General features: G+C 34.7%; 1 pseudogene; it reads left to right on the forward strand.

Moving 5' to 3' along the window:
* Nucleotides 1-9695: 9695 nt before the first annotated feature.
* Nucleotides 9696-10150, forward strand: LOC138143354 (large ribosomal subunit protein uL23-like; annotated as a pseudogene).
* Nucleotides 10151-10392: the final 242 nt, after the last annotated feature.

Consider the following 10392-nt stretch of genomic DNA (forward strand, 5'->3'; position numbering starts at 1 on the left):
CCAATCCCAGGCTTACCGTGTGCAACCACCCTGTGTGAAAACGCATGAACACTGTCTTCACAAAACTGAAAGGCTCCCACGTTTAAGAGGGATTAGACATGTTCTCTGCGGCCCCAGAAGGAAGAAACAGAGGCAGCAAGAGGAAGTTGAAAAGAGGAAACTTTAGGCTTGATATAAGGAAAAATTTCCTAACAATTACTAACACATACATACATGCATGCGTGCGTGCGTGCATGTATATGTGTGTATATACACATATATGTATACATATTTACTAATAATGACTAATAATATAATTCCTAACTCTCTAGAAATAGAATAGAGCTCTTCAGAAATTAGAGGGTTGTACCTCATTAGAGGTCTTCAAACAGAGGAATTACCGCTTGCTAGGGAAATTATATGGGGATTCCTTTCAGGTATAGGTTGCTAAATTCCTTACAAATCTAAAATGCTGTGATTCCCAAGGATACAGTGCAAGTATCACCATTTATTTCAAAATGACACTCAGGAAGAGTAAGGACTTGCCTAGCTTCACAGTTAGTATGAGCTAGGATTCAAAACCATCCTATGGTAGATAACTGCCTCTAATGTTCAAAACATCTCTCCATCCTCAGACATAAGGCCTGAACACAAGTGGCTTCATTAATGCTTTTTCTCATAACTACTCATTATGAGAAAAATATAATTAAGCATGCTTCAAAATAATAAAAGTACTGTGAAAAAAATGACTTCAAAAGATTTAAGAACTCTGATCAAATGCAATGACCATCCATGATATCAGAGGACCAATAATCAAATATGCTACCTACCTCCTAATAGAGGTGATACATGGGAAATGAAGAATGAGACATAAAATTTCAGACAGGCTTATTCTTATTTGTCACAGAGCTTTTTGTTTCATTTGGGGAGAGTGGCAAGTAATGATGATATTAAAAAAAAGTCTGGAAAAGAAGGGACACTGAAGCATTAAAAAAAAAGAAATAGAAGAGAATAAAAGGAGATTTGAAAGGAGGTATAAACAGGCAGTACAGATCTAAAACATGTTTAATTTATTAAATACTTTTTTTAAAAGGGCACAATGAAGGGGCACTGGCCCTGGAGTCAGGGGGACCTGAGTTCAAATCCAGCCTCAGACACTTGATACATTTACTAACCATGTGATTTTTGGGCAAGTCACTAACCCCAATTGCCCTCCAAAAAAAAGTGAAAAAAAGGGGCAAACTGAAATGGAGATTCATGATTTCATGCACAAGTCTTTTTTTTTCAATTCTTCGTATGCAGAAATGTTCGTGTTAATTCGTCTAGTAAAAGAAATGAAAGTTGACATCATCTCAATTTTTAGAATGTAGAAAGAGTATTAACTGATAATAAGGAGAACTGGATGATAATCCTTGGTCTGCCACTAACTAGCTGTGTAACCTTAAGCAAGGGCATTTTTCACCCCTATAGTGAATATTTCACCCTTTTTTTCAGCTGCAAAATGAAGCCAAACTAGATAATAAAAGATGTAGAACAAGGAAGAACTCTGAACTTCAGAGTCACGGAACCCAAGTTCACAGAACTAGGTTGAATTATTACCTTGGGACTCTGGGTCTTTATATCATCTCTAAAATGAAGAGGTTGAATGAACTAGATGAACTCTAAGGACCTTTCCACTTCTTGACTGATGATTTTATGTGTGGACCTATGAATCTACACTCTCAAGAAGGAATGTGTATTACCTTAGCATCAGTTGGGGGAGAGTTTTTTTACTCACTTAAGTATTTCCACAGTGAGGAAATGTGTCTCTCAATACACCCTGGAGAATCCTGAGGGTGTGTACTCTTTGGTACCACTCTTGTCCAGTCATAGACACATTTCTCTTCCATTATGTCTGCCAAGGTTTGAGGCTAGGTACCACAGCCATGCCCAGCACAACACTAGACAAGAAGCTGTTTCAACAACCTCTTTTTTCATTTCAGAGAAGATGCCAAGTTGTAACCCAGATTAAAAATTAATTGTATGTGTGTGTGTTTGTGTGTATGTATACATACACACATATACACACAATACACACACGTATACATACAATGTTTTTGGCATGCTACCCATTCCAGGTTGTTGTTTTTTTTTATTTTAGCTACATGACTAGGCCTCTCCTTGTGTAAGTTTGAGGGTATGCCATGCTATGAAATGAGCTAGCCAGGTGCTTCTCTTGGACTTGAAACCAGACTCCCATTCAAATCCTGTCCTCTAGAAGTAGGTACAAAGCAGAGGTTTAGCCAGGGAGTTCCTGTTCCTCAGTAAGGAGTTCAAAAGATTTCCCAAGCCTGACATAATAGCCAAATCAAATATATTGGAAAACAAATGATAATTATGAAAGCAAAGAAATAGAGAAATACTCTCCACTCAGGAAATTGAAATTAACAAGATTTTTCGCACAAATTCAAATATTTAATTCAGTGCAAAAGGCTTTTCTGAATAATAAAATAATGACTTGTGTTAGGCACGAGGTGCCACACCAGTGCCTCATCAAGGGGCTAAGCTCTAGGAGGCTAAGCCAACAGGCTAAAACAAAACAGAAAGGTTTCTGAGCATGGCCTGAGGAATATACTGCCTTTATTTTTCAGAGAACCAGACTAGTAAATGATTCTCACCAATAGACTGGTTCATAAGTACTTTGACTATGGTGGTGTGGTACAGCGGAAAGAGAAGATGAAATTCCAATAGTGGATATGAATACTAGGTGGACATTGTATGCCAGGAGTAAGGAACTCACACTAAGCATAAGAGATGAGCTACAAAAGATGAAGGAAAGAATAATTACTAATAATTTATTTACATCATATTTTATTATTTATGTTTATTTTATGAAATAGTATATAACCATATTTATTATATATTTTAATATTATATTCTATATTTATTTACTTGTTAATAAATTAATATTTATTAAATAAAAATGTATTTACTTATTGTTTATTTATATTATTTATATTATTTACATAACAAATATTTAATTATATAAATATATATTTATCATTTATATATAATAAGTTTGCATATAAGATTGATAAAATAGGTATATTGCCCATTTTGTGAGTGAAGAAATTGGGACTCATAAAAACAGAAGTGGAGCTTTAGGAAAAGGCATCACATAAAGAGTAAATAAAGTTATTAACATGAAACTAATTTTTAACTTGATTTTAGCAAATATATCAAAAGTTAATCAAAATATAATAAAAAATTGGTTCCAGTGGCAAGTATATGTTTTTCTACATACATCCCCATGTGAAGTTGTACCAACTCTTTAAAGATAGACAGTGAATAGTATGTGTATATGTTTAATATCTTTTTATTCCAACAAGATAGACAATATTTCAGTAGCCCACTTGTTCTCAATGACTATAATAGGGATAACCTGCATATGTGATGTTCTCTAATATCTCTTGAGTTTTTATTAACAAAGACCAACAGTGACATCTACTGCCACAAGTCATTTTATAAGGGCCAGTCTTAACATTCCAAATGAAAGGCTCATGCCAAACCACTAGTCTTTTGCTGGGATGAATCATCATTTCCCAAAAAAGGCTTCCTGTTGCTTGGTCATCAAAGCTGTTAACAGATTTTCTAAAGGTAACACAGAACATAAGGAAAATGAGAGATTGTTTTAAAATGTAATTAGGACAGGGGCGGCCAGGTAGCACAGCGAGTAAGAGCTCCGGCTCCAGTGTCAGGATTGACCTGGAGATCGAATCCCGGGCTCAGACACTCAGCACCACACCCAGAAATAACTGGCCATGTAACCTTGAGCAAGTTACTTAACCCCAATTGCTTAAAAAAAAATGTAATTAGGACAACCAAAAAATGAGGGTAGAAAGAATAAGAGAAAAGCGAAAGAACATTTCAATTGTGTTATTTAATCCTGTTTTTTTTCTTTGGCTGAATAAATCTGAAGTCATTTTAGTAAGTATTAGAAGGCAAGATTGTATCTTAGTTAGTAGGATTAATGTAACTTTTCACACCTTCAATAGATTCCAACCAAAGGCTTCATGTATTTTATCCAGACCATTAAAAAATGAAACAATTGGGAAATACATGCTATAAATTCTCACAGATTTACTGTTGCTTGAGAAACCATTTCCTTACTATTCAATTGTTTATCTTGCTTGTCTGACTTCCACATCTGCAGTCCCTCAGGTTTTTCCCTTCCTCCCTCTCTGGTATCCAATAATATATCTAGTTGAAATAAAGACCACAGCTTTTTTTTTTTAACAAAACTACCAGATTTGTATTGTTCATAAAGAGTAACCAAAATAAATACCAGTTCACCATGATCTTAATCTAACTTCTTTACTTAAGAAGAGTGGAAATGAGAAGAAATTCCAGTTTTTATTACTGTGAAAAATACAGTATATCTAAAAGCAGCAAGGCATAGTAAAAAGTTCACTTTGGAGTTGAGATCTGGGTTCTAGTATCTTTGGCACTGTAAGTGTGACATTAGGAAATTCACTTAATTTCACTCTAAGCCCTTTCAGTTTCTAAAAATTATATGACTAAGTGACATTTTCTCAAAACATTCACTCTTTTACAGTTATAAAGTACTGTCAGATCTTCTTGCTCCTGGATTCTATCCCATGTCCTTGATGGGTAATATAAAATACACAATAAAATCAGAAAATTCTCCATACCTGATTACATTTTATGTCTGTTGATACATATATAAAGAAAAGACGAGTGTCATATCATTAGGATAGCATATATAAATATTCCAGAGCTATAAGAAAAAGCATCAGGGGAAAAACATTCAGATAAAATATTCACCAGTAACCAAGAAAAGGTTTACGTTTTGAAGATTAAAAGGGACACAAGGGTGAAATCTGACAAAAAATCAAGTACAATTTTAAAGTGGTAAGAAATCTAAACAAAGAAATTCAGTAGAAAAATCAATAAGAATTCAAAAGAACCTTAAAAACAGGACCAGAATGGATTCTATCAAATAATTAAAGAACAATTAATGTCCACTCTACATAATTTTTCTCAGATATTGGGAAAGAAAACATCCCACCAAATTCCTTTTATAAGAAAAATCTGGTGCTAATATCTAATCCAGAGAAGAATAAAACAAAGAAGCATCACTATGGATCAATATCACTAATAATGATGCAAGCATTATAAATAAAACTCTAGCAAAAATGCTACAAAAATAAATTCAAAAATATTCACTATAATCAAGATTTATATCAATATCCAAGGATGGAATAGTAAGAATATATTTGGAATTATTAGGAAAGTAATTAACATAATCATTAAAAACTAAAGTAGCCAGACGAGAAACCACAGGATTATATTTATGGGTATATAATTTTATGCATACATTTTGTATGTTCTGACAGTGTAAGTTCCTTGAGAGAAGGATGGTTTTATGATTTTCTTTCTATCCCAGTGACTTTTTAATGACAAAATTAATCAGTAAATAAGGTAATTAAGACTTTTAACTAAGAAAAATACCAAAGCAAACTTTTCATTATATACATGATAGGGTATCTTGCCAAGATGACTCATGTAGAGAGAAACAAGCTTAGAATCAATCTCCTAAAAATAGTTTGCTCAGAAATTCCCTAAGTTCTACAAGAATTCTGCTTAAAGATAAAGAAAAAAATACTTATTTAGAGTTGAAATCCTAAAGAGTAGTTATTATTAAGGAGACATTTTAATATTATAGAAACATATATATATATATACACATATATATGTATATCAAGTAATTTTTCAGTCGTGTCTGATTCTCCATAACCTAAATTGGAGTTTTCTTGGCAAAGATATTGCAGTGGTTTGCCATTTCCTTCCCTAGCTCATTTCATAGATGAGGAAACTGAGAGAAACAGGGTTAAATGACTCTTCCACAGTCACATAGCTAGTAAGTGTCTGAGGCCAGATTTGAACTCAAGAAGATAAGTATTCCCAACTTTAGTCCCAGTACTCTTATCTTGTCCCACCTAGCTGCTGCCATAGTGTGTATACACATACATAACACACACACACACACACACTCGTGCATACTAATACTGTTTGCAATAGGGAAACCCTAGAAACTTTCCTATTAAATAATGGAGTAAAATAAAGACATGACTTCTCGCAGATCATTTGACATAGTTCTATAAATGCTAGTGACAGTTATAAGGAAAGATAAATAAACCAAAGGTACAAATTATTAGCATAGAGGAAATGAAATAATCCTTTTTTGCTATAATGTTTAATACAGTGGCTGACATAGTAAGTATAAAATAAAAAGTAATTGATAAGATGATTGATTAAATGATTTACAAAGAATTAACTTGAAACAATTAACTTTTAATAACATCACAGGATACACAATATATTCACAAAAATTGTCAGCATTTCTATGTAGGTATGAAAAAGGTGCAAAGAAAAAGAAATTCCAGCAAAATAATTTTAAAATACTTAAAATATCTGTGAGTTAATCAATCTATTAAGACCCACTGACAACATATAAATAGAATTAAAGAGAACCAGTCTGTCAACAAGCATTTATCAATATTTAGGTATGTGCCAGGCATTGTGCTAAGTGCTAGAGATACCCCTCCCAAAAAAAGCAGGGGGTAAAATCTTGGTACCTATCCTCAAGGAGCTCACATTCTAATTACAGACACTCTATACAAAAACAAAAGAAAGTAAACAATTACAGGGATATTCATTGCTAATATTCTGGCTGTGACAACAAATAAAAATAATGACATCAACATTAATTTACAGATTTAGTGCTATGCCCATTATATTCCCAAAGTTTTATTTTAAAAAGTTAGAAAAAAATCAAAATTATTTGGAAAAACTAATAGGCCAGAAACTCAAATAAAAATCATGGACAGAAAAGTAAAAATGAAGAAGGACCAGTGCTTCCAGATAATCATTGAAATTCTCTGTTTAAGGGGCAGCTAGGTGATGCAATGAATAAAGCACTGGCCCTGGAGTCAGGAGGACCTGAGTTCAAATCAGCCTTAGACACTTAACACGTACTAGCCATGTGACCTTGGGCAAGTCATTTAACCCCAATTGCCCTGCCCTTCCCCCTCCAAAAAAAAAAACACAAAAACCCATGAACAAATATCTAAAAAAAAAAGAAAAGAAAAGAAATTCTCTGTTAATGGGGGGGGGGGGAGAGGGAGAGAGGAAGAGGAGAAATAGATCAGCAAAAAGGAATATTATAAGCAGGAATCAGAAATCAGTCAAACCCAACTGCTTGGAAAACTAGAAAGCAGTTTGGTTAAAAAAAAAAAAAGTTTAGACCAAAAACTTATACCACATACCACAGTAAGTCCAATACTTGATTCAAAAATAAAGTCATATCATTTTAAAAATTGAAAAAAAGTAGATGGAGGTAACTTTCAAAATGACGTTAGAGTGAAATTCCTGAATGAAACAAAAAATAGAGATCACAAAAGATAAAAGATAATTATGACTACAGTAAGAGAAATGATTATTTCTCTCATATTAATAGCCAATTACTGAATTAGCATTAAGATTTTTTCCCTTCTCATTTCCTTATCCAGAAATCACCCTCTGTAGGCTATTCATATAGCCTTTGAAGTACAAGGCATATAATGAGATGAAATAAGGGACAAGATGCACCCAACTGGGAAAACTCAGATTTGATCAAAAGGTAAAGAAATTTTAGATTAGGTGAATTGCTGGATTCTGGCCCATTGTGTTTTTGTTAGATAGGTCTGGGTGAAAGTGGACTTCCCCTTTTGTCTAGATTACCACAGATGAGGTGATATGGAGTACAGATAAGCCTCTGTCATCAAGAATGAAGAATCAGAGTCACATCCGAAGATCCTCATTAGAATAAGCCCATCTCTCATTATAATATTCATTTTCTCATTACTTATTAATCAATAAGTGTTCATTTCCACCCTTAAATGTTTCCCCATTTCCAAAGGCTTTATAAGTTTTGAAGCTTTCACAGTTAAAGTCTTTCTTTGCTCACCAAGAATAACAAATGAGCTCATTTAATTAATTAGCTGTAATTAATAAAAATCAATTACAATTTACCCTGTCCCTTTGAAATTTTCACTCACCACAACAGGAAATTAAAAAGGTTTTGTACTAATAAAATTTTCACAGATGGAATAAACTACTGGGTGGGAAAATGTATTAAATATTTCTCATAAAGTTCTAATATCTAAGATGTAAATGAAATTAATCCAAAAAATAAGACCAAGACCCACTCCCCAATAGATAATTGACTAATGGACAGAAACAGTTATTAAAGGAGCATTATGTACTATTAACAATCACATGAAAGATTGCTCCAAATTGCTAATAACAAGAGAAATGCACATTAAAACAACTCTATGATTTCACTTCACACTCAGCAAATTTGAAAATATAACAAAAGATATAGAGAGAGTTATAAGGGCTTTGGGGAGACAGTTTAAGTGATGGTGTGGACTTGGTTTTGAATCCTGCCTTATACACTTAATAGTTTATTTGATGCTAAGCAAGCCCCTTGGGTAGCTAGTTGGTGCAGTGGCTACAATGCCCTATCTAGAGTCACAATGGCTTATTTTTCTTCATTTGAATCTGGCCTCAGACATTTACTAGCTGTGTGACCCTGAGCAAGTCACTTAACCCTGTTTGCCTCAGTCTCCTCACCTATAAAATGAGCTGGAGAAGGAAATGGCAAACCACTCCAGTATCTTTGCCAAGAAAACCCTAAATAGGGTCACAAAGAATCAGACATGACCGAAGAAATTGAACAACAAGAAGCAAGTCTCTTAATCTCTCTAGGTATCTGTTTCTTAACATGTAAAATAAAGGTGTTGGATTTGATGACTTTTAAGATCTCTTCCAAAGTAGTGTTGTGGATAGCAGTATTGGACTCAAGAATAAAGAAGACCTAGGTTTGAATCCTGCCACGGATACTTATTAGCTATGTGACCTTAGACAAGTCACAACTCCCCTCCACAGATTTCTATTTCTTAATCTAAAAAATGAGGGGTTTGGACTTAATTATCTCTAAGCTTGTTCCCAGTTCTAAATCTAAGATCTTGTTATACAATGTTGGTAGAGCTATGAATCATCATGAAAGCAATGTCGAATTGGATACAAAAGTAACTAAAATGTTCATACCTTTTGACCCTGAGATCCCATTGGTAGGTTTATATGCCAAGGAAGTAAAAAACTGAAAGATCCTATATATGCCAAAATATTCATAACAACATTTCTTGTAACAACAAAAAGCTATAAAGAGAGTAAGTGCCCATTAGTTGGGGAATGGTTAAACAAACTGTCATCCATAAATGTGATGGATCATTACTGTGCCATAAGAAATCATGAATATGAAGAATTATGCAAAATAGGGGAAGATTTATTTGAAATGAAACAGAATAAAGTAAATAGGAGAAGGAAAAGAATACTCACAATGATTAAAAAGTGTAAATGGAAAGAATAATAAAATGAAACTGAATGTTGTATATTGATAATTACCTAGTGTGACCCAAAAAAGGAGCTGAGAAAATGTGCCTCTATCTCTTCACTGAGGAGGGGAGGAGAAGGAGACGGGAAGGAGGCTATGGGTGTGGACCATTATGCATGTTGTCGGATCCAATCTGTGTGTCAGGTATTTCTGCTGAACTGATATTTTTTTCTTTTTCTTGTACAATCTTCGTTAGAAGTGAAGGGGGAATCCTTTCCCCCAACATGGTGCCGAAGGCGAAGAAGGAGGCTGTTGTCCCCCCCAAGACAGAAGCCAAGTCCAAGACCTTGAAGGCCAAGAAGGCAGTGCTGAAGGGTATCCATAGCCACAAAAAGAACATCCCCCACCTTACGGCGACCCGAGACGCTGAGACTTCGAAGGCAGCCCAAATACCCTCAGAAGAGTGCCCCTCACAGAAACAAGCTCGATCACTATGCCATCATTAAGTTTCCCTTGACCACCGAGTCTGCTCTGAAGAAGATTGAGGACAACAACACCCTAGTCTTCATTGTGGACGTCAAGGCCAGCAAGCATCAGATCAAGCAGGCCGTAAAGAAGCTGTATGACATCGACGTGGCCAAGGTCAACACACTGATCCAGCCTGATGGAGAGAAGGCCTATGTCTGTCTTGCTCCAGACTATGATGCTTTAGATGTTGGCTCTCCTAAGTAGCCAGAAAGCTACCAGCAGCACCAGGTCTACCCACTGCAGGTGCCAAAGGTCATGAACATCACCACCTTTCACCAACTATGCTAGGATTGGTTTAGATAGGTAAAAGAGACACCCCTGAAACTCAGTTTAATTCTACATCTTCTGTATTTGCCTAGTGTTGAAGAAGTATGTTTCAGGACAGACTGGTGAGTTAAAACACTGCTATGCTGAAATCAATATCATTATGAGCACATAGTGACTTG

Source organism: Petaurus breviceps, unplaced genomic scaffold (genome assembly GCF_028583685.1).
Source record: "Petaurus breviceps papuanus isolate PSGF00001 unplaced genomic scaffold, PetGlider_PUasm1.0 90638, whole genome shotgun sequence".
Lineage (NCBI taxonomy): Eukaryota > Metazoa > Chordata > Mammalia > Diprotodontia > Petauridae > Petaurus > Petaurus breviceps.